At 57.6% G+C, this 24,542-nt stretch overlaps 1 protein-coding gene and 1 long non-coding RNA gene across 5 annotated transcripts in view; both read left to right on the top strand.

Annotated features, from left to right (window-relative positions):
* The window catches only part of PMEPA1 (prostate transmembrane protein, androgen induced 1), a 54,962-nt gene that overhangs the window by 16,065 nt on the left and 14,355 nt on the right, over positions 1-24,542 (top strand). The gene's annotated exons all lie outside the window — the stretch shown is intronic.
* On the top strand, positions 2,271-3,303 carry LOC309870585. 3 transcript variants are annotated; one of them, XR_014314715.1, is made up of 3 exons: positions 2,271-2,343; positions 2,425-2,561; positions 2,999-3,303. It is a non-coding gene; the product is annotated as an uncharacterized lncRNA (long non-coding RNA). The 3 variants fall into 3 exon arrangements; XR_014314716.1 differs by having other exon boundaries at positions 2,931-3,303; XR_014314717.1 differs by having other exon boundaries at positions 2,926-3,303.

The following is a 24,542-nucleotide window of genomic DNA, read 5'->3' as shown; positions in this document are numbered from 1 at the left end:
CTCGGGACCGTGCCGGCAGTGGGAAGCCAAGCCTCGGCCCCTCCGGACTCTCAGGGCTCCCCGCGCAGTTTGCAGGAGGGTGCCTGTCACAGCTGTGTGTCATCTGGATCTCTGTGTGTGTTTTAACCGAGATCTCGAAGTTCTTTTTTGGTCATGGGCGAAAACCTCCCAAATTTAATTGCTCTGCAGCGCCTGAAACGGTTTGTTGCTTTGCAGGTTAGATCTGTGATTTCCTGCGTAGCCTCCCTAAGGCGCAGTTTTGGCTCTGGGGGTAGGGGGGCACAGGAGGTCGCAGGGGAAGCACAGGACTTCGGTGTGTCTCCGTTCCGGGCCTCGCGGTGGGGGGTTCGGGACGCGCCGCCCACGCTGCTCCTCCCTGCTGCCACTGGGCCACTGCTGGGAAAGGCTCCGGCCTCAGGGGCGTGGGGGGACGTTCTGCCACGTCCGCCTTGGGGTTTCGCAGAACCTGTGCTTTATTTCAAGTATTTTCAAAGCGGTTGGCGTGTGGCAGGGGATGGAGGGAGCTGTTTGAAGACCCCAGAAGGACAAGAGCATCGAACCTCCTTTAAGGGATCAGAGTCCCTCGAGGGGATGGGTCTGGCTGGGGTGAGGCAGGCTCCTCCCCATGGAGCTCCCGACTGACTCCAAGACCTTCCTGCACATGGAGCCCAGGCCTCGGGTCCCTGGTCTGGGTCCGGCCCTCGGGGACCCAGAGGAGAAGGCAAGGAGGCTATCCCTCACCCCACGGGCTTCACGGGCCGGCAGGGGATTGCTCAGGGCCCTTGCCCCCTTGCCCTCTTACTGCTCGTCCGGCCTCCTACCTGACTACCTGTCTAGGAATTTTTATTGCAAACCCGCAAAGGCACGGCAGCTTGGCTGGAATGTGAGAGGTCCCGGCCGCATGGGTGGGAATGCAGAGGCGGAGGCCCCTGGCCTGCTCCCAAGCGGAGTGTGGATGGTGTGCCTCTCTTGCTTCTGGGCCTGTCTGAGCTTCGTGCTCTTTGTGCCCTCATTCTGCCTAAGGTTGGTCCTGGTCTGACCGCTTCCCCTGCGACCTCGGCCCATGGCAGGATCTGGAGTAGCAGTTGATTATGACAAGGTATGAAAGCCAGGGAAGTAGTCTTCAGAGTTAAAAAGGTCCTGGGCAGCCCCGCTGTTAGAACATTGCTGTTCTAAGGGTTCTGCTGTTCTTAGAACAATGTTCTAAGAACATTGCTGTTGTTCTGAAACCTCCCAGCCTCCTGGCAGCAGTTCCTGTCCTTAGACCCATTGCACAGATGTGCATACCGAGGCACGCACACTTGCCTTAGGTCCCATGACTGTGAGTGGCAGAGCCAGGCCCTGAACCCCAGCAGCCCTGGTTCCCGTGCCCACGAATTGGGCTGAGTGTGGGCTGTGGGCTCCGCCAAGGCATCATCATGACGCCTCAAGGACCTGAACTGCCTTGCCAGTCGCTGGGAGATAGGCTAGCTCAGGGCTCCTAGGGCTCTGCCTTCCTCTCCACCATGAAGACTGCCCACGTGGGGTGGGGGCTGGACCGGGGAGGGTGTCCGGGTGAGGCCGGGGGCTCCAGGTCTACTCCAGATACCATATGCTACTCTGCCTCTTCTCCATCTGGCAGAGTCAGGCCTCAAGGAATTCATCCTGGGGCCAAGGGCGGCCTTGGCCGTGCCTGTCCTCCATGGGCTGTCGGCCAGGTACAGGCTCCTCTGGCCAGAGAAGGGTCTTCTGGAGGAGGACCAGGCCCGGGGACACTGGGCACCAGGGATGCCAAGGTTGGCCATCTGTGGTTTCCTGACCCTGTTATCTACCCTTGCGCCCCACGATTTCACGGGTACACCCTGATGCTTGCAGCCTGGTGAGGTCCTCAGAAGGGCCAGACCCAGTGTGTCTGGAGTGAGCAAGCACTGAGGACTCAGACACGAGGAGGAGAAGGCGGCGGAGCCGCTGTAGACCCCCACCACTAGGGGAGTGTCCCCTGGGGTTGCTTCCCTGTTCGGAGCCTTTGTTTCCTGTCAGTAGAATGGGGATCCTAGGAGGCGGTCACTCCCTAGATCATCGTGGGGATCAAATGAGGGATACATGCTTAGCTCAGTGCTCCGGGCCTTGTAAAAGCTCAAGAGTCGAAGGGTGTTCTGTTATTAAGTCGTCATCCCTCGGGCAGTGCCTTCGCCCTCGAAGCAACCTGCCCGGGGTCCCTTTGTGAGTCAGCGCTGGCTCACAGCCCCTCCCCTTTCAGAGCCTTGCCTGGGGACCCCAGCCCAGCCCCCTGCTGATGAGGAAGAAGAGCTAGGGAAGGAGGGTCGTCCCCTCGTGGTATCCTGATGGGGGGAGGTGCCCGAGGTGGGGACCGGGTGTGTCATCTGTAACTTCTGGTGGGTAACTTTTCCTTGTTCTGCTCCTTCATTCAGTTCATTTATTCAGTACCTAGTGTGTCTTGGGCGGAATGTTCTAGAAGTATACCGCCATGAGAAAGACCAACTTGAGTATGGCCGACAGAAAACCAGGGGTTGCGTAGCACAGATTGTTGGAAGTCGTGCACGACGCATCGAGGGGCAGAGGTGGACCATCTTTCTCTCACGATCTTGCTTTTCCATCAAGCTTTTAAATTGGTGGGGGAAGGGAGGTGGGGAGGCGGAGTGGACCTGGGTCCCCTGGTGTGGATGCTTCCTAATTTATCAGGTGCAAGGGTTCCCTTAGATAAGGAACTCAAAAGGAGAGGCTTCCCGACTTTCCTGCTGGGGTGCTAAGCCAGAAACTTGGAATGGACCAGGAGCCTGAATTTTTGGCCATTTTCTTGTAGGAGATAGGGATTCAGGAACGTAGGTCCTAGATCCCAATCAGCTGGGGCCGGAGCAGACTCTGCTCGTTCTGGTGGATGGGGGCATCCTTGAGACGCTGATTCCCTCCCTGGGTGCTTCCTAGGACAGATGCCAAGCAGGGGATCACGGGCGCAGCTCGTGTGCCTGTTTCTCCAGTACCCGCCCCGTATTTCCAGCCAGGACCCTCAAGGATGCCCCAAGCCCGGAGCACCACCCTGCCAGGGACAATGGGCCCGTCTCCTTTTGGGTTGCTGAGAATATAGCATGGTTCTTCTGATGGTAAAAGGTGATCTGTGCTCCTTATTTAACAAAAATGCCAAGGATTTGATAAATGACCAAGACACAAGTCAAGATGCCTATAATCCCGTCACGTGGAGACGGGTTTATTTTGCTGAAAATACTTTGCAGGCCTGTCACCAGGCATTTGCACCAAAGGCTGATAAAAGAGCTCAGAGCAGTGGCTAGGAGATGGATGCAGGCGCCCCTACCCACCCCCCTCACCCCCCCACCCCCCCCACCCCCGCCAGCAGTTTTGGGAGGGGGAAGGACAGGTCGCCACCAGGCGGTCTGTGCTGTGTCCCAGCTGCGCAGCATCTGTTCCCTGGGACGAGTGGGGTGGGAGGCCCCCGGGGGAGCTTCTGCCCCTCCTCCAGCACAGCTTTCTGCTGTCAGGCAGCCCAGATATGGAGCCAGTCCTTTTGCCACTCAGAGCCTTGAGGCCCTCGTCTGTCAAATGGGCTGATACCCACAGTTTCTGTCTCAGAGGCAAAGGGAGTAGACCTAGCCATTAGGAGAGGCCCAGCCAGCACTGGGCACATAGTAAGAGTTCAGGAAACAATCAGCCACTGGTGCAGGGCCTCACGCCCCCGGCCGCATGTTCCCACTGGCTGCCATGCTGTTTCGGGTCTGTCTGATGCCTCCAGGTCCCAGGTCTGACCTTTGTTCATAACCAACGGCTTCTGCTGGTAAGATAATCCTGAAAAACCGCAAATCTGATTCGAGCCTCTCTTTATATTATACAAACTCAGAGAGGGTGACTAGGGGACTGAGGTCACACAGCCAGCAGCCATGGCCTAAGTGTCCAGGAACGGGTCCCCCGCTTGGAGCAGGGCCTTCCAGGCTCAAGAAAGACCCTAGGGCCCCTCATCACCTCAGCCCAAAATACACACGAAGTTTCTGAACTGGCCATTCTGGTAAGCAGCTTGTGTTCACGGCTGCTGCCTGGTCGCAGGCGCCGTTCTGAAGGTTTCCAGTGGCTTCGCTTCTTCCGTGATGAGCCCAGGGGTCCTCACTTTCCATGTGGAGACCGTGCGTCCTGCCTCGGCAGCAACCCAGGCCGATTTCCCTGAGGCAGAGCTCTGGCCACCTCGCTTTTCCAGGAGGGACAGGCGGTGCGTGGGACCCGAGAGGTGGGCCCCTCTACAGCCACCGTCTCCTCGCCCCCGCGCCCCGACCTTTCCGCCTGGGAGGCCAGGCCTCCGGCCCAGTCGTACAATGCCCCCTTCTCTCGTTCAGACGGGCGGTCTAGACGCTCACGCTCCCTTTTGTTCTGTGGGGTCAGGGGATGGGGAGTGGCCCCACAGAGTGGGATCTGGGCCGAGGCAGGAAGAAATCTTCCCCAAACGAAGAAGGGGGTGGGAGTGAGTTTCGGAGGAGGCGGCCTGCTGTCCCCGCCTGCCCATCAGGTGACCAGCTGTCCCGGCAGAGAGCACTGCGTTGTAATGATGAAGGCAGCGCCTCGTGGAACCCAGTGCGCCCGGAGCCGCCTCGTGGACTTTGTCTAAATAAAACCCTACAGTCCCCTCGGGTGTGTGCCGGGCTGCTGGCGGGAACCCGGGGGCCAGAGGCAGTGAGTGCCTGGCCAGGTTGGAGCCCAGGAAGCTGTGGGAAGAGATGCTGCCGAGCCACGTCCCCCACCTCCACCCGCTTTGGGGACATCTGGTTGCTTCATCGAGGGCAGGGCAGACAGAAACCTCCCCGAGACGTGACCCACGAAGCCGTCTCACTTAGTGGCCATGGGCGACGTCTCCAGTGTGATCTTCTGCTTCCAGACCCGTTCTTGACTGGTCAGGTCTGTGACCTCTTGGCGTCTCATCTGTAAAATAGGGCCGTGAGTGGCCACAGGAATCCATCACAGGGTGAACTGGTGCAGGGGTGTCGTGGGATAATCCGCCTTCTTCGCCTGGTACGGAGTGGGCGCCGTCACTCTCACTGTCGATGGCAAAGTGTTCACACATGGGCTGAGCGGGGGACCTGCAGGCGCCCCATTCCCTGGTGAATTCAGAGCCTGTTAGAGAGCATGGCAGAGGCCACGGAGCGGGGCTGATGGTGGTGACAGCCGTGGAAGCCTTTGGCCAGGGCCGGAGCACGTGCGCAGGACGCGGCTTGTGTGATGGATCTGATCACTGCCTCTTTGAATGGTCTGTTCACACCAGAAGACCCCCCCCCCCAGCTCTGTGCTGGTGGGGAGAAGCCCTCAGAATTGGGGTGGCATGTGGTGCTCATTCCCCAGTACCTGTTGGCCCAGCTGTGGGGAAAGAGAAGCAGGAAGGGCCACTCACAGGAGCCATTCAGGGAAGGCAGAGCGGGGTCGGGAAGGGCAGCAGCGTGGGGGGAATCTGTGGGAGCAGAGGCGCTGAGAGGCACCGGCTGCTGGTGGCTGCGGTGACCCCCAGCGCCTGGCCCCTCCTGTGCCATCCCAATGGCCCTGATCCGGCCCTGCAGGACTTGTCTCGTCCCCACTCAGGGTAGGGACTCCACGACAGCACTGGGGGACGTGTTGGCAAAAACGTTTCACGCGCTGGCTTGGCCGACAGCAGGGCGGCTGGGGAGAGGGAACTCCAGGCTGGGCCCTGGCGGGCGTGGGGTTACTGGTTCCCATCTGCCCTGGTTACAGGTGAGAGTGGCAGCAGGTGTCCGGGGGGTCACAACGTGCGGGAAGGAACCGGGTTCTTTCTGGGCCCGACTGGGTCACCCGGGGGAGTCTCGGCCCTGCCTGGGCTCAGGGACTGTGAGGACCTCCCTCTCCCGCCGCTCGGCCTGAACCCCCTTGAGCGACGAGAACGCCGTCCTGACTCGCCGAGTCCGATCCCTGGCGGCGCCGACCCCTCCTGGCACCTCTGCTCCACGTGTCTGGGTGAAAGCAGAGGTTCTGCCCACAGACAGGGAGCCGTGGGCCGTCCCCGTGGGAGGAGCGGAGATGAGCAGACGCTTTTTATTAAAAATGAGCGTGTGGAAGGGGGCGCACATAGCCTGTAACGCCCCCCCTTTATGCGAGCGGTCTTCAGTCACCGTAACCCTCGGGGGGGTCTCAGGGTTTCAGTTGCCAGCGAGGTGACCTCCCCGTGGACCCGCACAGATCGCTTTTCTGCGTAAGAACCCTCGCTCGACAGGGCTTTGTTGGAAGTGTTCGCCGTGTGTGCGGCCCTGGGCTCTGCTCCGTTGTGTGGGCTCCGGCCCCCCTGCTCTGCGTGAGCCGGGCGGCCCCCGCTTGCCGCCTCCCGGGGGCAGAGCCCAACAAGACCTGGGCCAGCGGCGAGTCGCGGGAAGGGCGTCATGCCCACAACGGCCCTTCAGGGCGGGCAGGTGGCTGGGGCCCTGTTCCCCGGCTGGGGAAACTGAGGCTCGGGCGCCGCAGCCTGACAGGGCCGCAGTCGAGTTTGGTCTGTGCCTGTCTGGTTCCGGTGTCTGGACGCCACCACATTTGAGGGTGGGCGGGAGGGACACAGGAAGGGAGGGCAGGCCGGTCTCAGAAATAGAAGCTGCCTCCGGCCGGGGCCAGCATATGCAGGAAGTGGCAGTTTGGCCAGCACCCTGGCAGGGAAGGCAGGGGAAGCTGACAGAAAGAAGGACCCCGGTGGGCACTTGGTGGGCACCAAGCTTTGCTCCAGAAGCTGGCAAGCCTGAACAGAAGAGACCAGAGACCCACATCTAGGGGACCCAGCCCCATCAGGCCGCCCCTGGTGGTGGGCTGGCCAGGGGGGTCTACACACGCCCTGTGCTTGGCCCACCACCGGCCCTGGGGTGCGGGTCCTCCTCCCTTTGACCTGGCCTAGCTTGGGAGGGGCACAGCCCCTGGTTTAGGGTATGTTAGGGTTACAGTGAGTGTGTCCCAGGGAGGCACCCTGAGACCAGCCCACCCTGACCTTGTCCTTTCCTGGGAAGGGGCGAGCCTTTCCCCCTTTGGCAGCCTCCCTTTGTAAACAGGGGCCAGAGTCTCCTGCAAAACCCAAAGTCAGAGGTGACTTCCTGGGGGGGGCGGGGGGACACACAAGTTCTTGCCCCCTCCCCCACCATGCATGTTCATTTAACCCTTTTGCCACCACCCCTTTGAAGTGAACAGAGCCGCAGAGAAAACGCCCACACGGGGTGTCGGGGACGTGGAGCGAGACGGATTTGCCGGCCACGTAGGGCCCTGGAGCAGCCTGGAGCGTGGCCCAATCAGAGAGGATCCGTTTTCCGCCTCTCAGCGCAGCCGGCCCCCCGGCGTCCCCCCACCCGGCCCCCGCCCCCGCCCCCGGCAGACCCCAAACCAGACCGATAACTTAGCATTTTCATTTAAGTCCATCTGACAAATCGTTTTAGACGGAGAAAGCAGCACTGCATCTTTAACTGGCCACTTTGTCAGCGCGTCTCTGGGCGCTGTAAAAAGTCCTTTGTTATCTGTGTCTAGACAGCGCGCCAGCGGGGTATTTGGTCTGCGTGAGGGAGAGAGATCTGACAAGGTTGAATTCATTTACCGGCTTATTTAAAGCAGAATTTCAAAACACTTGCTCATAAACTGTTTTCGACCCAGACGGCCCCGGCCTCCCCCTAGCCCACACTGGCTCTTCTTGTTTTATATCATTTTTTCGCCTGTTTGGGCAGTTCGCGCGGGTTGCAGCCGGTACCCCGGCGAGGAGGAGACGCGGGGTGACCGGCGGCTTGCGGCTTTTTTTTTTTTCCGTCTTTAATTGTCCTTTTTAGGACTGTCTAGACGCCCTGCAGATGGACGTTCGCAGGGACGTGGCTTTTCCTTCTGGTTGTGGGACACGAAATGGGAAGGTTGCAGCCGCCACCCCCTCCCACCATTTGACCGCCGGCCCCTTCCCCAGACCGTCCCCTTCCCCAGACCGTCCCCAAACTGTTCTCGGGGGTGACTCCTCCCTCCCTGAAATGAAGCCACTTTGCCTCCCGGCAGCGTCTTTGCGTTTATAACACATTTTCTGGACTGTGCTAATTTTATACCGTCACCAACGAAAAGAGAGAAAGTGACATTCCAGCCGTCCTCCCCTGGGCGGGTGGGCAGAAGCCCCCGGCACCCCTTCCCACAACTTTCTCCACTTCTTACCACTTCTGCATCCCCCACCTTTTGTTGGTGACATGCATAGACAAAACAGCAGAGGTTGGCTTTCGAAGGATGGAAGTATCAGGGTATCTTGAGTGGGTCCGAGGTTATAGTTACACCAAACAGATGCATTAATTCACTTCGTTGCCATAGCGACTGGATGATCATCGTGGGGTGAGAAGCGGGCAGGTGGTGGGGCCCAGGGCCTGCCGCCATCACCCCCTCTCCCCCCGCAGCCACCCATTGCTGTCTCTACAGGAACTGAACCTGCAAATGGCATTGACCTGGCATTCCACCAGGAAAGTGGGCCACTCTGGCTTTCTCCTGCCTCTGTAATTTGGGGGGACGCTTCTCCACTCCTTCCCCTGGAGGCGGCCACCAAGCCTGTGGATGTAGGAAATCGAGTTGAATTACGGCCCTGTTGTGCTAGGGCCACTGGGAGGGGGCAGACATCAGGGCTGCCTTCTGAAGTGGGGGCTGCAGGTTGGAGAGGCAGAGAGACGGTGTGCCCCCCCACCACCCGGCCAGCAGACACCCCCCCTCCCCCAGCTCCCTGAAAACTATTGTCGCTGCTGTTGACCCGGCCTCAGAGCCATAAATTTCCAGCCTCCACCCAGCAGTCATCAATCTGCCTCAGGGTTTTACATGGTCGGGGCACAGAAGGTGAGGGAGAGGGTTGGGGGCGGGCAGCGGACCAGATGTCTCCTGGGATCCTGAAGCTGCATGTCATTTCTGCCAGGCCAAGCAAATCCAGGGTATCAATCTGCTGCCTTGGGGGTCGGTGGGGAGGGATTGGGAGTTTCATCTGCAGGAGAGGGGACATGGAGAAAATACGTCTCAGCACGCTGGGCTTCTTGGCCCGATACTTTTATTTCTTTATTCCACCCCCCCGCCACCACCAAAACAGACCGAACCCACAGGTCGGAGCAGTGTCTTAGGCTGCTATTCCCATCATGCCTGCATGGGTCTGTTACTATTACAGGCTTTGTTTGGGTCACTGACCGAGCTGTGGGCTCTTCATCATCTTGGCCTGAAAACCTGTAATTCCCTTCCCCTTGGAAGGCAGAGGTCAGGCGGCTGAGCAAGTCATACTTTGAGTTCTGCTGTCACTTCTACTCCCCCAGTACCATAATGTCCATCTTCATGGAGAAACATCCAAAATGAAGAAAAGGGGGCCTTTCTTGAAGAGAGAGAGACAGCAAAACATCATCACCAAGTTGGGCCTGCGTGCGGGGACACAGTCACGGCCCTACTCCTTCCACGAGGTGCCCCTGCGAGAAAGGGCCTTAGGAAGAATGGGCTCTTCGGGATTGGAATTGGGTCTGTCTTGGAGTAATTAAAGGAAAATGATTCTGTTAATCCAGTCACCAAGCCCGTGTGGCCTGGAGAGATGAGGGGTCCACGTTGGTATTCCCTCCAGAACCTGTCCTTTCTCTGCACATTAGGAGTGCACTCTTGGCTTGCATTTTTGTTTTGTTTTGTTTTTAAATCATTGACCTTGTCTCCTGGTCTTTTTGAAAGACCAGCGGAAGACCCCCTTCCCCTGAATCAGAGCAGCTTTGGCGTGTGCAGGGAGCCTTGACCCTGGCCAGGCCCCCCAAAGCACGTGCCTGGCCCGGGTGCCCCAAGAGCCCGCCGCTTGGGGAATGAGATTTCAAAGTCTCCTTTTCAGAGCGCAAATCTGGGAGGCCTTATTCTTCCCTTCTCTGAAGAGCTGGAGAGGCCAGGGTTTCAAGGCGGCCTGGGTGTGCTGCCTTCTATAGGAGGCGAATTGCTGCTCATTTGTCAGGCAAAACAGATGTGGCGGGGAGACAACATCTATTTTCATAATTCGAAACAAATCTGGTGAGCCGCCTTCCTTTTCAGTGGGGCCCGCTCATGCAGAAAGCCCCACTCCCCAGCAGCATTTAGCAGAAATATTTATAGCTCGTTGGTTGAACTTGCTTTCCTCCGGGATGAGCTTGTTTCTGCCGGCGGCTGGGACCAGGACGGGGGACTCTCTGTAGGTAGTAGGTGCCTTTGCAGGAATTCAGGCATTTGGTTTTTGGTTTTGTTTTCACTTTAGAAAGGGGGGAGTAGGGGGGGGTCCCAGCCAGTCAGAGCTCATCAGTAGGTCCTCTTGTCTTCCAAGCCTGGGGGCTGTTGGCTGAGAGGCTCTGTTTCCTGTCATTGGGGGGCGGGGGACAGATGGTGGCTGGGCTTGGAGAGACATCCCCCGGTCCTTCAAGCAAGCAGCTGGCTCCTCCCACACTCGGGAAGACCCAGGACCTGGGTTCCCAATCGGTAGGGGCTTGTGCTTCAGTTTGCAAGGGAATTTGGGGGTCATCCCCCCATTTTATGGATGAGAACACTGAGGCTCAGAGAGCAGCAGTGTGCCTGAAGCCATGCAGTGAACTGATGGCAGAGGGGGTCCACCGCCTTGGAGACAAGGTCCAGAAATGACTCGGACTGCCAGATCCTGCTCGAACCTTCACCCCCGAGCAGAGCTGTTGTAACCTCTGACTAAATGCAGCTGCGTAAATGTGAATGTGCAGGTTACAACTGGGACAGAGGGCAGGCCCGGGTGTGGGGGAGAAGCCATTACCTGCTCACCCATTAGCTAGTGGAGCTCCTTGGTGACTGGAGAGGCTGGGAGCGAGTGAGATGCTTGCCCTCGAGGAGCTCGGACTCCAGTGGGGAGAGGACGGATGTGGTTTCAGATGCTGGAAGTGCCCGGGAGGAGGAGAAACGGGGTCCCATCAGCGTGCCTGGGGGTCGGTGGTTCTGGAGGCTCTCAGCGGCTGACACATACCCAGGACTTGAGGGGTGGGATGCAGATTGTGGGAAGCCCTGGGGCGGAGGGTCTCGGAGAGGGGAGCTGAGAGGGGCACCTCTTGGCGGGCTGCAGATCCTGGGGGAGGTGCTGCGCACACTTAGTCCCCTGATCTATAAGACAACGGTTGATCCAACTGTGTGGAAGTTTCTGGGACAGCTGTAAATGATACAGTTACGCAAGATGTGTCCGTCGGGGAACTGGGTGCAGGGTGTTTGGAGATCTTCCTGTTCAATTGCTTATAACTTACATAAATCTACAGTTATCTAGAAGAAAATTCCTTAAAAAGAAAGTGAGCTCCGGGAGGGCCCTTTTGCTTCTCGCTGCTGGGGTCACCCTTGTCGTCGCCACTCCAGACAGGAAAACCTCGGATCACTTCTCTCTCCTTGTCACCTGCAGTTCGTACGAGTGGGGTCTGGGGGCTCTGTTGCCCTGGCAAGAAGGAGGCCCAGGTGGGGGGTCGGGGTCCCTAGGGGTCTGGGGCAGGCCGCTGGTCTGGAGGGCGTGGGGGATCCCGGTGGCAGCGGAAACCTCTGGAAGCTACAGTTTCTCATGACCCCTGTGGGGGTTTCTCACCACCCCGAGATGGATGGCACACCCTGGGAAGTTGGCAGTGAATGCACCTCCTCTGCCCTGCTGGCACCTGGGCGGATAGGTCTGACCCATGGCAGCCCATGTCACGGGCCCGTCTGCAGTAGAGCCTGGGGTGGACAGGGTAACGGGGCTCCCCGGCGCGGGGCTGGCGGGAAGCCTTTTAGCCAGAGGACTGGCAGTGAAGGTAGCCCCGCCGAGTTCCGCAGCCGGTGGGAAGGTTGCCATCAGGGGCTCACTGGTGCCACCGCAGCTCTCCCGGAGACTGAAGGCACTTGGTCCCCAGGAGGGCCCTGAGCTGACAGCCTCCCGTGTATGTGGGTGAACGGGCTCCCGGATAGTGACTGCCCTTGGCACCAGACGCAGCAGCTGGGGTGTCACAAAACCCGGTTTTCCTACAGGTGGACCGTCCCATCTCGGAAATCCTCCCCTGCTTTCTCATGGATCGGAACCCCACAGATGGCTGGTTTTCTTCTCCTTTCTGCGGGGGTGGGGGGGAGCTGTCCACAAGGTGTGCGTGGGCATGGGGCCTGCTGTTCTCGCTCATCCGTACTCTTCCATAAGCATCCATGAGGCGCCTACTGTGTGCCGGGTGCTTCTGCCGAGACCGGGCGCAGTTTGGCAGCTCCGGCCCGCAGAAAGGTACAGTTAGTGCCTTTCCCCAGATTCTGTGCTTTCAAATCCAGTTTTTAGGCTGGGTGGTTTTATCTGTCTTCAGAGCAGTCGCGTGGGATGGAAGTCGTTGTCACTGTCTCTAGACGGGGTTCAAATTTGGACTCTCTTGGCGCCTGATGTTGCTTCTCAAGCGGGTCCGGGGCACTGGGTGCTGGCTGCCCTCCTTAGTCTCAGCACTGTTGACACTTGGGGGGATCATTCTGTCCCACAGGGTGTCCCGGGCACTGTGGGTGTTTGACAGCATCCCAGGCCCCGGACCCCCAAGATGCAGGTAGCACGCCCTCCCCGTTGGGACATCCCCAGATGCCTCAGGGCCTGCCCTTGAAGTCACTGAGCAAGGGTGGGCAGGCCTCTTCGTCTATTAGATCCAGGTAACGACAGGACACCCCACCATGGCTGGTTGGGGACCTTGAGTGATAGAACGCATCAAATGCTGTTCGTGGAGCCCGGCAAAGCCGTGGCAGCTGAAACTGCCCGCTGGTGTGTCTGATGGGCAGAAGTCCCTCTGTGCGCTCATCGGACCAGGTTCCTGGGGCGTCAGGGGGGCTCCACACTGCCTGCTAGCACCCCCTTGTGAAGATAGGCAAGGCCCTGGCACCCACTCTCTAGGGGGAAGCCTCCTGCTGACCGTGCTCGGGTACAGCGGAGCACCAGGCCCACGCCCAGGGGACCAGGAGGCTGCCCCCTGCTCCTGGCTTCACCAGGGTTGCTTTTCCTCTTCTCTGATTTGTCCTCTTTTCATGCAACACGCAGTGGGACTTCAGGCCGCTGCCTCCCGCAGAGATCGCTCCGGGGGTTTCTACACTACTGTTGTGCCTGGTGTCCCCCCTCTTCTTCCCTCTTGCACTTACTCAGTTAAATATTAGGCTCCAGTGGTTTGCTTTGGCATCCCGGACTTCAGCTACGAGTTTGCTAGAACAAGGGGCCTGTCCGCTAAAGGGGGGAAAGCCTGACAGAGATTGGTCAGTCCGAAGCAGGGCGCTTCTAAGAAATATGGAATCTTGCAGCCAGGGACCCACCCCCAAAGGACTGATTCAGTCTGGTGGATGTGGGGGATGCAGGGCTCAGGGGCTCACGCCTGCGGAGCTCCCACGACAGCTCTGATGCGTGGCCTTGTTCAGAACATCACATTGGACTGTAGTATCTGAATCATTTGCACACTCGTTTTCTGCCTTGCCCGTGAACATGACACACAGTCCTACCTCAGGGCATTTGCACTGGTCATTCGTTCAGCCAGGTGTGTTCTTCCCCCAGCCCTCCCTGCCGTCAGGTCTCAGGTCACCCCGACACGCCATCCAGGGGACCGTCCTTCCCAGGCACTCTGCTCACCCGCCCCTCCCCCGCCCTGCCTAATGCTGGGAGCGATTGGTGCTTACTTGCATGTTTGCTCACCCATCCTTGGGCCCTGTAGGCGGCGTGAGCCCTGTGAGACCACACGTGTGCTTCTGGCCAGCTGGCACAGGGCTGATGCGGCCCTAGATGTGGAGGGACAGGCCCCAGCATTCCTGGCAGGCCCACTCCAGCTCAGTCCGGGTTTCCTGAGAAGACAGGTGAGCGGGCGAGCTGCCTTTCAGAAGACACTCAGGTGTCTTGGGAGATGCCTGTATAGCTGGAAGGTCCCTGCAGGTCCTGATGCCTCCGTGCTGGAAGGGGCCCCTGGCAGCCGTCACTGTCGCTGGTCATACACTGACACTTGACCTGGGGATGCGGTGACCCACTGAGACGTTGTATTGGGGATATTTGGTTATATTGGGGCTGCCATCATATTTTACATTGGGAGAACCCAAGCTGCGCTCCTTCCCCTTGGCCAAGAAGCTGGAGGATCTTTGCCCTTTGCTAGGGGGAAGCCACTAGCAGCCGGTGCTTAGAGATTATTTAAATTCTTTTTTCTTCGTTTCTAAATTTTAAATGGCATGTTTAGAATTTAATCTTCAAACCTGGGAGCCAGACCTGCAAGTTGAGAGATGACAGTCGAGAGATGGTTTCGTTTGGCTGGCTGCAGCCGCCAGATGGCAGATGCTGTGAGCGGGAGACGGAGGGAGGCCGGGAGAGGGGAGGCGGCTTCTGTTTCGGCTCTTACCCCCCCACCCCCCCACTCCCAGCGCAGCAAAGCCCCCTCCTAGTGCCAGGCCTGGGCCACGCCCTGGGGATTCCCTTGGGACTTCTGGCCTTGCCCTCCGCCAGGGCAGTGCTAGAGCCCCAAAGGACAGGGTCCCCCCCGCTTGTACTTTTCCCTTTTTAAGAAAACTTCTTGTCTTGATACAATTGTGATTTGCAGCATTTACAAGAAATAATCCAGAGAGCGCTCGTGAACGTGGCACGCGGCTTCCCCCCGTGGTAACGGTGTGCGGAGCTGAGGTACAGTATTGCAGCCCGCAGAGCTGCATTCGGTACACCCCGTCGACCTCACTGCCCCGTCCCCAGCTGACGTGCCTTCATCGGAGCGATGTGTGCGTGTGCACACACGTGTGTGCGTCGGGTGTGTTTAGCTCTGTGCTGTCTCATCACACGTGTAGGTTCCGGTGAGCCTGCCGCAGTCCCGATGCGAAACCGCCCCATCACGAGGACCCCCTCGTTCCTCCCTCTGTGGCCACCCCCACCTCCCACCCGTTCTGTCCCTAACCCGTGGTGGCACCCTGTCATCTCTTCGTCTCTGTAATGTGATTCTGAAACGTTACATAAAGGGAACCGTGTAGCGTGCGGCGTTTCTTGGCTCGGCTGGTTCTCCGAAGATCCTCCAGGTTGTCTCATGGATCTACAGTTCACCCCTTTTCTCGGCCAGTGGCGTCCTTTGAGCTGGAGATGCCGCGGTGAGGGGAGGGTGTCACTTGTTGAAGAGCAGCTGGGTGGGTCGCACTTTGGGGCCGTTACAAGGGCGATTGCTGTGAACACTCACGCATGGGTCTTCGAGCGAGCGCAAGTCTTCCTTTCTTGGGATCCAAGCCCAGGAGTGTGCAGCTGCGTCGTCGGCAGTTGCATGTGTAGGTGTGAAAGACCCTACTCTCCGTCCACACCCGCGCACCCTCTGGCCTCTGCGGAGAGGCTTCCGCAGGAGGACCTCGGACGTGAACGCCTTCCTGCTGCAGGTGGTCACTGTGGACCGTGCCCTGGGCCAGGCAGGGTGGTCGCCACTGGGGAGACTACAAGACGAGCATCAGCAAGGCCTCCTTGGGGAGCTCGCTTGCTGGTGAGTTGGGAGTCAGTGATCAGCAGGCAGGCACGTTCCTGAAGGAGAGAGTCGTTCATAGTAGCCAACACTCACACGGCGTTTCTACATGCCACGGGCTTTCTGGGTACCTTACGATCCTTGAACAGGCCAGTGTGGTGAGGCTGTCGTTCACCGCATGGTGCAGGTGAAGAAGCAGAGGCAGACAGAGCTAGAACGAGACAGAACTAGGAAAATCCAGACCCTGTCGGTACACTGCATCGCCTCTTGTGGCCGACACAGGCCATCAGGGGATGCAGAGGTCAGAGGTGTTATGTATTTGGAATGGGGCATTTGGGAGGCCTCCTTGACATGGTAACATGGAAGGCCATGCGAAGATTCCAGGACAAAACTGCACATGCAAAGGTCCTGGGGTGGGAACAGGAAAGAGGCCAGTGTGGCTGGAGTATGGTGAATAAGGGAAGGAGGTGGGAGGTACAGAAAGGAAGCTGAGCCTCCGTAGGGTTCTAATCTGAGCGTGAGTCAGTACTTTGATCGATATTTTTAAAAATTGCTCTGGCTGCTGTATGCAGAATAGACTGGAGGAGGGGAGTCCGTGTGCCATGGAGGAAGTGGGGATACGGGGAGGACACGTAGGTGAAGTGAACCCTTTGGTCTTGAGGGACGACCCCTGGGTGTCCTACAGCTGTGCCCTGAGAGGACAGAACCCCCCCGCCAGCCACCCACCTTGGGTGTTTGTAGCCAGACCTTGGGCTGCCGTGTAGGTCTGTCTCCCGGTGGATTTTTCGTGTTGTTCTCTTCCCCTGTCTCCACACTAGCTGTCATCATACAAATTGAATTTACGTGCTCAGCATCAGCCACTCCAGATCATTTATTAACATTTTTTTTTTAAAGATTTTATTTATTTATTTGACAGAGAGAGATTACAAGTAGGCAGAGAGGCAGGCAGAGATAGAGAGGAGGAAGCAGGCTCCCTGCTGAGCAGAGAGCCCGATGCGGGACTCGATCCCAGGACCCTGAGATCATGACCTGAGCCGAAGGCAGCGGCTTAACCCACTGAGCCACCCAGGCGCCCCTTTTTTTTTTATTAACATTTTTTTTTTTAAAGATTTTATTTATTTATTTGACAGAGAGAGATCACAAGTAGGCAGAGAGGCAGGCAGAGATAGAGAGGAGGAAGCAGGCTCCCTGCTGAGCAGAGAGCCCGATTCCAGATCATTTAATAAATGAACACTGACATCTTCGTAGCCCTCATGCCTTGCCCAGTCCGGCGAGTGGCCTGCGTTTTAATCTAATGGGGGCCACCGTTTATTATGCTCTTGCTGGGTACCGGCTAGTGTTGGTAGAACTTCTGTACCTCTGCTAGCTCTGTTAGTCTGCACAAGCCTGGCCAAGTTATGCATTGTCCATCTTTCTGATGGGGGAAACTAAGGCACGTGGGCCAAGTGACCACTTACGGGCACCCACACAGTGTGTGGCAACGTCCGGATTTGAATCCAGAGCTGGACCACTCGGCCCCCACCGTGTTGCCACGTCCCTGTCTTGGAGGGCCGAAAAGACACCTTGGGGAGCTCCTTGGTCCTACTTCGGTCTTCCCAGCTATTGGGATTTTCCTGCTTCTGGAAGGTGCTGTTTCAAAAGGAAATGATACGGAAGGTGGGAACAGCCTCACCTGTGGGGTGGGGATGGGAAGAGGCGGCTGGTGTCGGGGAGGCTTGTAACTGCCCCAGGGAATGTGTTTTGACTGTCGCCTGAAAAAGAAAGAGGAAGAACTCGTCCCGAGTCACAGGGAGAGTTCTGGCAGATTTAGACCCCAGACTGTCTCCCTCCCTCTCTCACGTGTGCACGCGCGTGCACACACACACACGCACGCACACACGGGAAACACAGACACCCCGGGACAAGCACAGAGGTGATCACAGACCGGAGGCCGGTCCATGGAGAATCTCAGCCACCCAGCCTCCCAGACCCTCAGAGAGAAGCAGGAGTTGACATTCGCTCTCCCACCTGCTTGGGGCGGGCTGGGGGGTGGGGTGGCCCTGCATGGGTGACGTCACTCTCCCCACGTGAGCTCCTCCCAGGCTCAGGCCCTGTCCAGCCGTGTGGTCCATGCAGCAGACCACGGTCAGCGTGTCCAGCCTTATTTCCTAGAACCTCCCCGCAGGGCCCCGTGAAGTTGTTTGAGTGAGCCAGGTGTGTGGTTCTGCCCCTGCCAGCCTCAGCTCCCTTGTCCTTAGCTTACGGGGACACGGCTCCAGGGCCGTCCTGGAGAGCTGCGAGAGGCGGCGGTGAGGCCCCAGAGACCGGGGTACGGGGCAGGTGACACAGCAGGTGCGCACTGTGCTGCCGTCCCCTCCCGGTTAGGAGGCAGTAGGAGACTTCCGCTTCATCATCCGTTTATCCCACATAGAAGTCCAGCCAGGTTTTCCGGGAGCACGGATTCGAATTGTTCTGCCTCGGAAAGGACAAGGCAAGATAGGATTTCAGGCGCCTCCTGCCTGGGAGCAGCTCGGCTCCAGGTGGGCCTGGCACATGGTGGGGGCGCAGGACGTACGCACCACTTGAGAGAATGAATGGGAAAAGCCCCTGGTGTCCTGCATAGAGGTCGAGGCCCTGCTGCTGGCTGTCCTGTCCTGAAGGGGTGCCTGAGGGACGATGTGTTCCTCGGTCTGTCCCCAGCCCCCACCGCCGGACAGGTGCCGTCCTTAGCTGGTAGCAGAATTCGCAGAATTCGCCTCACTTAGCTCCTCTACCTGGTGTCCTCTAGTCAGCTGGACTTGTTCTAACAAAATAACCACCGTCTGGGGGCTTGAACAGAAGTGTATTTTCTTTCTGTCCTGGAGGCAAGAAATCCAAGTTCAAGTTGCCAGCAAGTTCAGTTTCAGGGGGGAGCTTTTTTGCTGGCTGGTAGGCGGCCGCCTCCTGTGTGTCTTCGCACGGCCTCGTCCATGTGTGCTGTACAGGGAGGAAAAAGGAGCTCTCTGGTGCCCCTTCTTACGAGGACACTGATCCTGTAAACTCAGGCCTCTTCCCCATGACTTCCTGTAACCTTCCTTCCTTAGAGACCATCTCCAAATACAGCCACACTGGGAGTTAAGGCGTGGACCTAGGAATTGGGGGGAGACGGGATGGGGCACAGATAACCCAGTCCAGAGCCCGAGGCCTCCTTCTGGTCCAAACAAAGAATTTGGGAAGCTGCTGGACACCGCGGGCTCTGTGGACTCTTGTGTTGGGAGCGGTCTCCATGGCAGGGTTTACCGGGAGCCATTCTTCCAGGGAATTCAGTTCCCAGGTTAGCTCCAGGAGGGAGCTTCCAGATGGCAGTGAGGGCCGAAGGTAGAGGAAAGAGAAAGGTGCTTGATGCATCCGGGTCTACACCTGGAGCCCCTGCCCGGCTCTGGAGGTCAGGCTCCTGGGTGCTCGGGTCCTAGATTCTTCGCTGCCTGAGAACCGTGGTGGCCCTGATGCCATCAGTCGGGGACATATGGTCCCAGGACAGTGGCCTGGACTTGGCAGCACAGTAGTAGGATGGGGAAGTTGTTCTGGGGCAGCCAGGGCTGGGCTTGACCTTGGCCATTGGGCTACCTCCCTGCCCTTGCCCTGGGTGAGACCCAGAATAGCTGGACCCCTCTAGTCTTGCAAGGAGGGAGCCGTTGACAAGTGGCCACAGACCAGTCGCAGTGTGGCCCCAGGTCCCGAGAGGTGCTTTTTGTCAGAGAGGCTTGGAAAGGGCGCCTGGGCTTCCTTCCCCTCCCCTGGGGCTGCCATCCCAGCTCCCGTTGGGAAACACCGGGCTCTTGAAAATCGGTAATTGAGAGAAACATCTGCTGGCTTTCAAGGAGCACACGGTGTCCCCCCGAGGGGCCAGGGCGAGCGGGAGTGGCGCTGTGAGCCGCACGCGGAAACACACAGACGGGCACGCGCGTGCCTGAGTTGTTTTTGTGTGTTAGGATTCTAAGAATTAAAATGATCAACGTTGACCATAAACACGCCAACGGTATAGAAGCACAAAGAAAAGAGCTCGGCGTCCCTCTTTCAGAAGTAGTCGTGTTAAATGATTTGATGATCATTCTCATTTTTTATGTGAAAGTGGGTCCGTATTATATTTGCTGCTCCTGTTTTAGAATTTCTCCTTAAGAAACTGCAAACATCTTCCAGCATCAAACTTACATCAGTGGTTTTCGGCCCATTTTCTGCCCCTGCCCCCACCTCCCAGGGGACATTGGGTGATGTCTGGAGGCATTTTTAGTTGCCACAACTTAGGGGTGATGGTGTTACTTGCCTCCAGTGGGAAGAGGGTGCTGCTAACACCCCCTGAGGCCCAGGACGACCGCCACAGCAAACAGTGTCCAGCTCAAGACGTCAGTCATGCCAAGGTTGAGAAACACGATGGTAGATTTATGTGTATTTTGAATGGCCCCGTTCGGTCCCGTAATGTGAAGTCCCAAGGTTTGTTTGGTCTCTGATTGTTTGCTTTTTAAAAAGAAAAAAACAAAACAAAACCCTACAGAGGTATCCTCCTACATACTTGCTCTCTGGCCTTCTGTGCCTGTTTCCGTTGGATGCAGTCCTGGAAGTTGAGCTTGCTGGGTTGCAGGGTAGCATGCGTCCTCCAAGAGGACTGTGGCCACCAGCACTACCGCCGGCAGACAGACTCACTTACCCGTGCGACCCACTCCCCACTTGCTCCCTGTTCTCTTCAATTAACAGAACGCATTTGATTTATTCTAAATAACTTTCCGTGGCACTCCAACATGTCCAACGGCAGAAACCGTTTTCTCTCCGTGAATTCACTCCATTCTGCCAATAACTCTCGAACGGTGATTGATATTTTGCTGACAGTGGGTGTTTAAAGATGTTCGATGTCAGTGACAATAGAAAAAAAATCTCATTAGTTCTCTCCATTTGGATAATAGCGAAGAAAGATAAAAGGCACGGCTTTGTCTTTACTGAGTGAAGGAGCCGGGGGTCAGGAGGCTTTGCTGTCCCTGGGGTTTTCACGTGTGCTCTTAGCCCTGGGCCCCCCCACTGGGCAGCTGCAGCCTGTCTGAGGCCACCCCCAGAGGGTGACCTAGGGGCAAGGGGCACTTTACCCCCTGGCCTGAGTGATCCTTCTGCAACTAGGACAGGATCCCATACCAGTTAAGAGGAGACCTCCCCCCAGCAGGATATGTGGCTGGATTCACGGCCACTGCAGGGACGAGGGTGTGCTTTTGGCATGTGTATTGCCGAGGACAAGGGAGGTGGACCAGGCTCACACCTTTCCCTGGTCCTGGAGGCCACTTCAGCCTTCCATCACCTGGCTGACTCTCCCTCTTCCTCCCTGGTCACATGCACATCTGCACACAACACTTCCCTGCTGGGCATGTGCCCCTGCTCCCCACCCCCACCCCACTGCCGGGCTCCAGAGCACACCACGGTCTCCCACTGATTCTCACTTGTCTGGCTGCCCTCTGGCCAAGTGTGTCTCAGGATGGGCATCCAGGACTCTGCCCTAGACTCCCTCTCGCCCCCTCTGTGGGTCCTCTGCAGGGCAGCCATGCCTGGCCATCTTGTTCTGCAGGTGTCCTGCCGGTCCCCGGTCTGGGCAGACACAGCTGTCGCCCACAGACATACATATGTGTCCTAAGTTTCACTTTTATTTTAAAATATATATGTTTGCTCTCTTTCAAACAAAAACAGACTCATCCTATCTAGTGGCTTCTCTTTCATCTGGCCGTCTTTGGTGCCAGTGTCCACAGATCTGGGGCTGTGGCTTCCTGACGTTGTGTCGGCCCCTTGGGAGGACATGTAAGCGGTTCTTGGTGATTTTTGCCCTTCTGTGCAAACCTGCAGTGGCTGTCTGGACACTCACCTGTGCCCAGGAGAACAAATGTGATCATTTATTCAGCATATTTCTTGTGTACCGTATCATGGGAAGGTTCTAGGTGCTGGGGACAGGGGGTAAGCTGTCGTCTTGGGTGAGAGAGACCTAGTAGGGAGAGGCTGAAAGGAAGTGGTTAGATCACAAATAGCATGGCAGAGTAATGTTCTGATGAAAAGGAAAGCAGGCACAGGGCATAGGGTCCTGGGTCTTAGGGCTTCGGCAGAGTCCTGTTCCAGACAGGGTGCCCGGGGATACTCCCACAGGAAAGGACATAGCAACAGAGGCTGGAAGGTAAGGAAAGGAGCAAGTGTGTGCATGGGGGAAAGTGATCTTTCCCAGGTAACAGTAAGGGCACATGCAAAGGCCCTGAGGTGGGGCCGTGCTTGCTGGTTTTATTGACCGTGCGGTTAGAGCACTGTGAGAATGAGGGAGAGTCCCAGGAAACATGGATGTGGAGGAGAGGGCTCAGAGTTGATACACCAGGTCGAGCGTTCACGCTTGAAAGTTCTGAGAGCTTGTCGGTTTCCCTCTACATCCATGCTCCCCATTTTTGCCGTCCATGAACTATAGCGCTAGCCGGGGCGACCCACGTTGGTGAGCCTTCGCCAGCCACAGTGGAATCAGACAACCCCAGCCCGGAGTACGCGAGGAGTGGGGGCGGGCGTTCCCCAGGGCCCGCAGGCCTTGGTTCGACGGGTTCCCTCCTGGAATCGTTGGCTCCAGGTCAGCGGGTGGAGATCTTGCCACGGCCGTGGGAAGAAGGGCCTGGTGGTCCCTCTGTTTTTCTCCCAGATGAGGACATTGAGTGATTTGCCTGGAGTCACGGTAAATGGCAAGACTGGGATTTGAACCCAGGAGTCGTTGGGTCAGACACGCTCGTAACCAGGCTTCCGGGATTTTATCATGACCGGGCGTGCAGGGAGCCCCAGCCCGTTTGCCCGCACTAGCCAGCGTGTGACTTTTCCTTGAGGCCACCAGACAGCACCAGACAGCATCACAAGGCTACGCGTTGGGCTAACGGGTGCCAGACGCCCGACTGCACGCTTGGCGCAGAGGAAGCACTTAGGAAGCGGTTCGGTCTGTTTTTAAAAACGAGAATACTGCCCTAGATTTGCTGCCCACCTCTCAAACCTCAAAAGAAAGATTCATTCCCCCCCCCATAAACAGTCTTACCCTAAGAAACAAGTGTGCCATTGGGGGGTGTTTGAAATGGCACCAGGAGTGATCAGAAAGTTATTCCTTGGACGTCTGGTTCAATTTTATTTGACATTCTAGGTGGGGAGGGAGCTGGGTCCTTATTCAAATGCAGGGGGGGGTCGTTGGGGGAGGGGGGCAGTAATGATGTGGCTGGAACCCCAGGCAGGCCAGGGCTCTGCTGAATGACAATGAAGCCCGCCCCAGTGGGTCTCATCCAGGCAGGTCTAACAAGATTAGATTTTCATAAATTTCAGACAGTGCCAATTCCTAATTCCTTGGTGTGCGGCCGCGAGGCCAGACAGGGCCGCCTGCACCAGCTGCTTGTTAACCAGGAAGCAAACTGGGTCCCCTCCACTGGGAGCAGACATGAGGGGGGTGGGGAGGGGGTGGCAGGGGGTCGTCTAGTCTGGAAACCTCCTGTGGGCTGGCGGGAGCCAGGTGGGCTGAGGTCCAGCTTCCAACTGCTACTCCGATGATTAATCAATCGAAAACTTGGTGACAGTCACACTCGCTTACTGGTACCTGTGCGGGGGGCGGGGGGTGGGGAAGGGGTGGGGAGCGTGTTCTCCTGCAGTGCTGTGTGTACAAATAGCACGTTTTCGTCCAGTTCTGCACCCCGTCTACCAGGAAGTGTCCTGGGCTCCTGGGCTTTGTCCCGGTCAAGGCTCTGTCCACCGAGAACACAGGGCCATAAACTTGGTTGCAAAAGAATTCATCTTTACCTTAAGTAACCGGGTTAGGAGCACAGGCTCCAAACCACAGAGGCCTCGGCGGCCCCTGCCACGTGGTCACCGGTGGAAACCACGGATGTCCTATCAACTGAAATCTACCAGGTCCTGCTTAATGCCATACTGTCCCCGCGTCACAAAAATAATTCCGTATGCTCTCGCCGTATCGCCAGTCTGGTGGAGAGTTTGATAACTGTTTTAAATATAATTGGCTTCCTTCTTAAGCCACAGTTTTATTTAATTTTAATTGGATTTTAATTTAAAGGCCATATTCTGAGAGAGCATCCTGGCTTCCCCGGTGGCCGGCGCTCCAGCTCCGGGAAAAGGAGAACCGGGCGCGGCGAGGATTCGGGGCCCTTCTCCCACTCGGTTTCGGCAGGGCAGGTGCTGCAGCCCCGGGGGGCTGTTGTGGGAATTGAGAGAGGAAGTCCCATTCCTGGCTGGCACTTGGCAATCCTATAGCAGCGGAAGAGATGGGAGCTGTTAGGGTCTGTGCTCGGTGCCATGAGAAGTACCCAGAGCTCCCCTGAGTGCCTGGCGTGACCTTCCTGACTGTTCTGTGATTTTCCTCTACTTTAGGGAGGGAAAGGGGGGTGGGTGAGGTGGGTACCACCTGCCGCAGGTACTGGCCGCGTGGACCGCTTGGTGGGTGATGCTGTGAGCTGTCCCACCCCTGCCTGGCAACCAGATCCATTCCACATGAGCCCTTTGCCGGATCCGGGGTGTTGCTGAGCTGAAGGTCGGGCTCGGCACCGCGGGGTGTGGGGCCGCTGGCTGAACGGAGCCGTGAGGGCACGGCCTGGGAGTGCGGTCCTGGGGCTGTGGGCTGTGGGGCCTCTGGCCAGCCATCTCCTGTGTCCGCCTCCTTCTTGTGGTCCGTAGAGCAGGTGTGGAGAGTGAGCGTGTTTGTATCTGCTTCACAGAAGGATGGTGAGGCTTCACCAAGGTGATGCCCGTGGGCGCATGGAGGGGGCACTGGTTGCACGCCGCCTCCGTCCGGGGTCAGGCGGGCTGGAAGAGGACCTGAGATGGGCATGCGGACATCTCAAAGTGACTGCGTCTGTCTCTGGAGGAGAAGACAAAAGGGAGGGTCGGGCTACTCGGAGGAGGCAGACGAGCCTGTTAATTTGAAATTATTCACCAGGAAAGAAGACGCTAAATTAAATTAGAGTGACCTTACTTTGCATGCAGAAGATGGGCTTGGCCACCCCCGAGAGCCTGCCGCGTCTATCACCCACCCCAAGGGGGAGATTAGAAAGAAAAATGGCAGAGCCGCTCTCCATGCCCTCCCCATAGCAAGCAGGTCTGATGCCCAGAACACGATGAGGGAAATGTGTTTCTTTCCCGATGGCTCCTGTT

This window comes from Mustela nivalis (assembly GCF_964662115.1).
Source record: "Mustela nivalis genome assembly, chromosome: 8".
In the NCBI taxonomy this organism is placed as follows: domain Eukaryota; kingdom Metazoa; phylum Chordata; class Mammalia; order Carnivora; family Mustelidae; genus Mustela; species Mustela nivalis.
The sequence above is the reverse complement of the archived record's forward strand: the minus strand, read 5'-3'. Positions and strand labels throughout refer to the sequence as shown.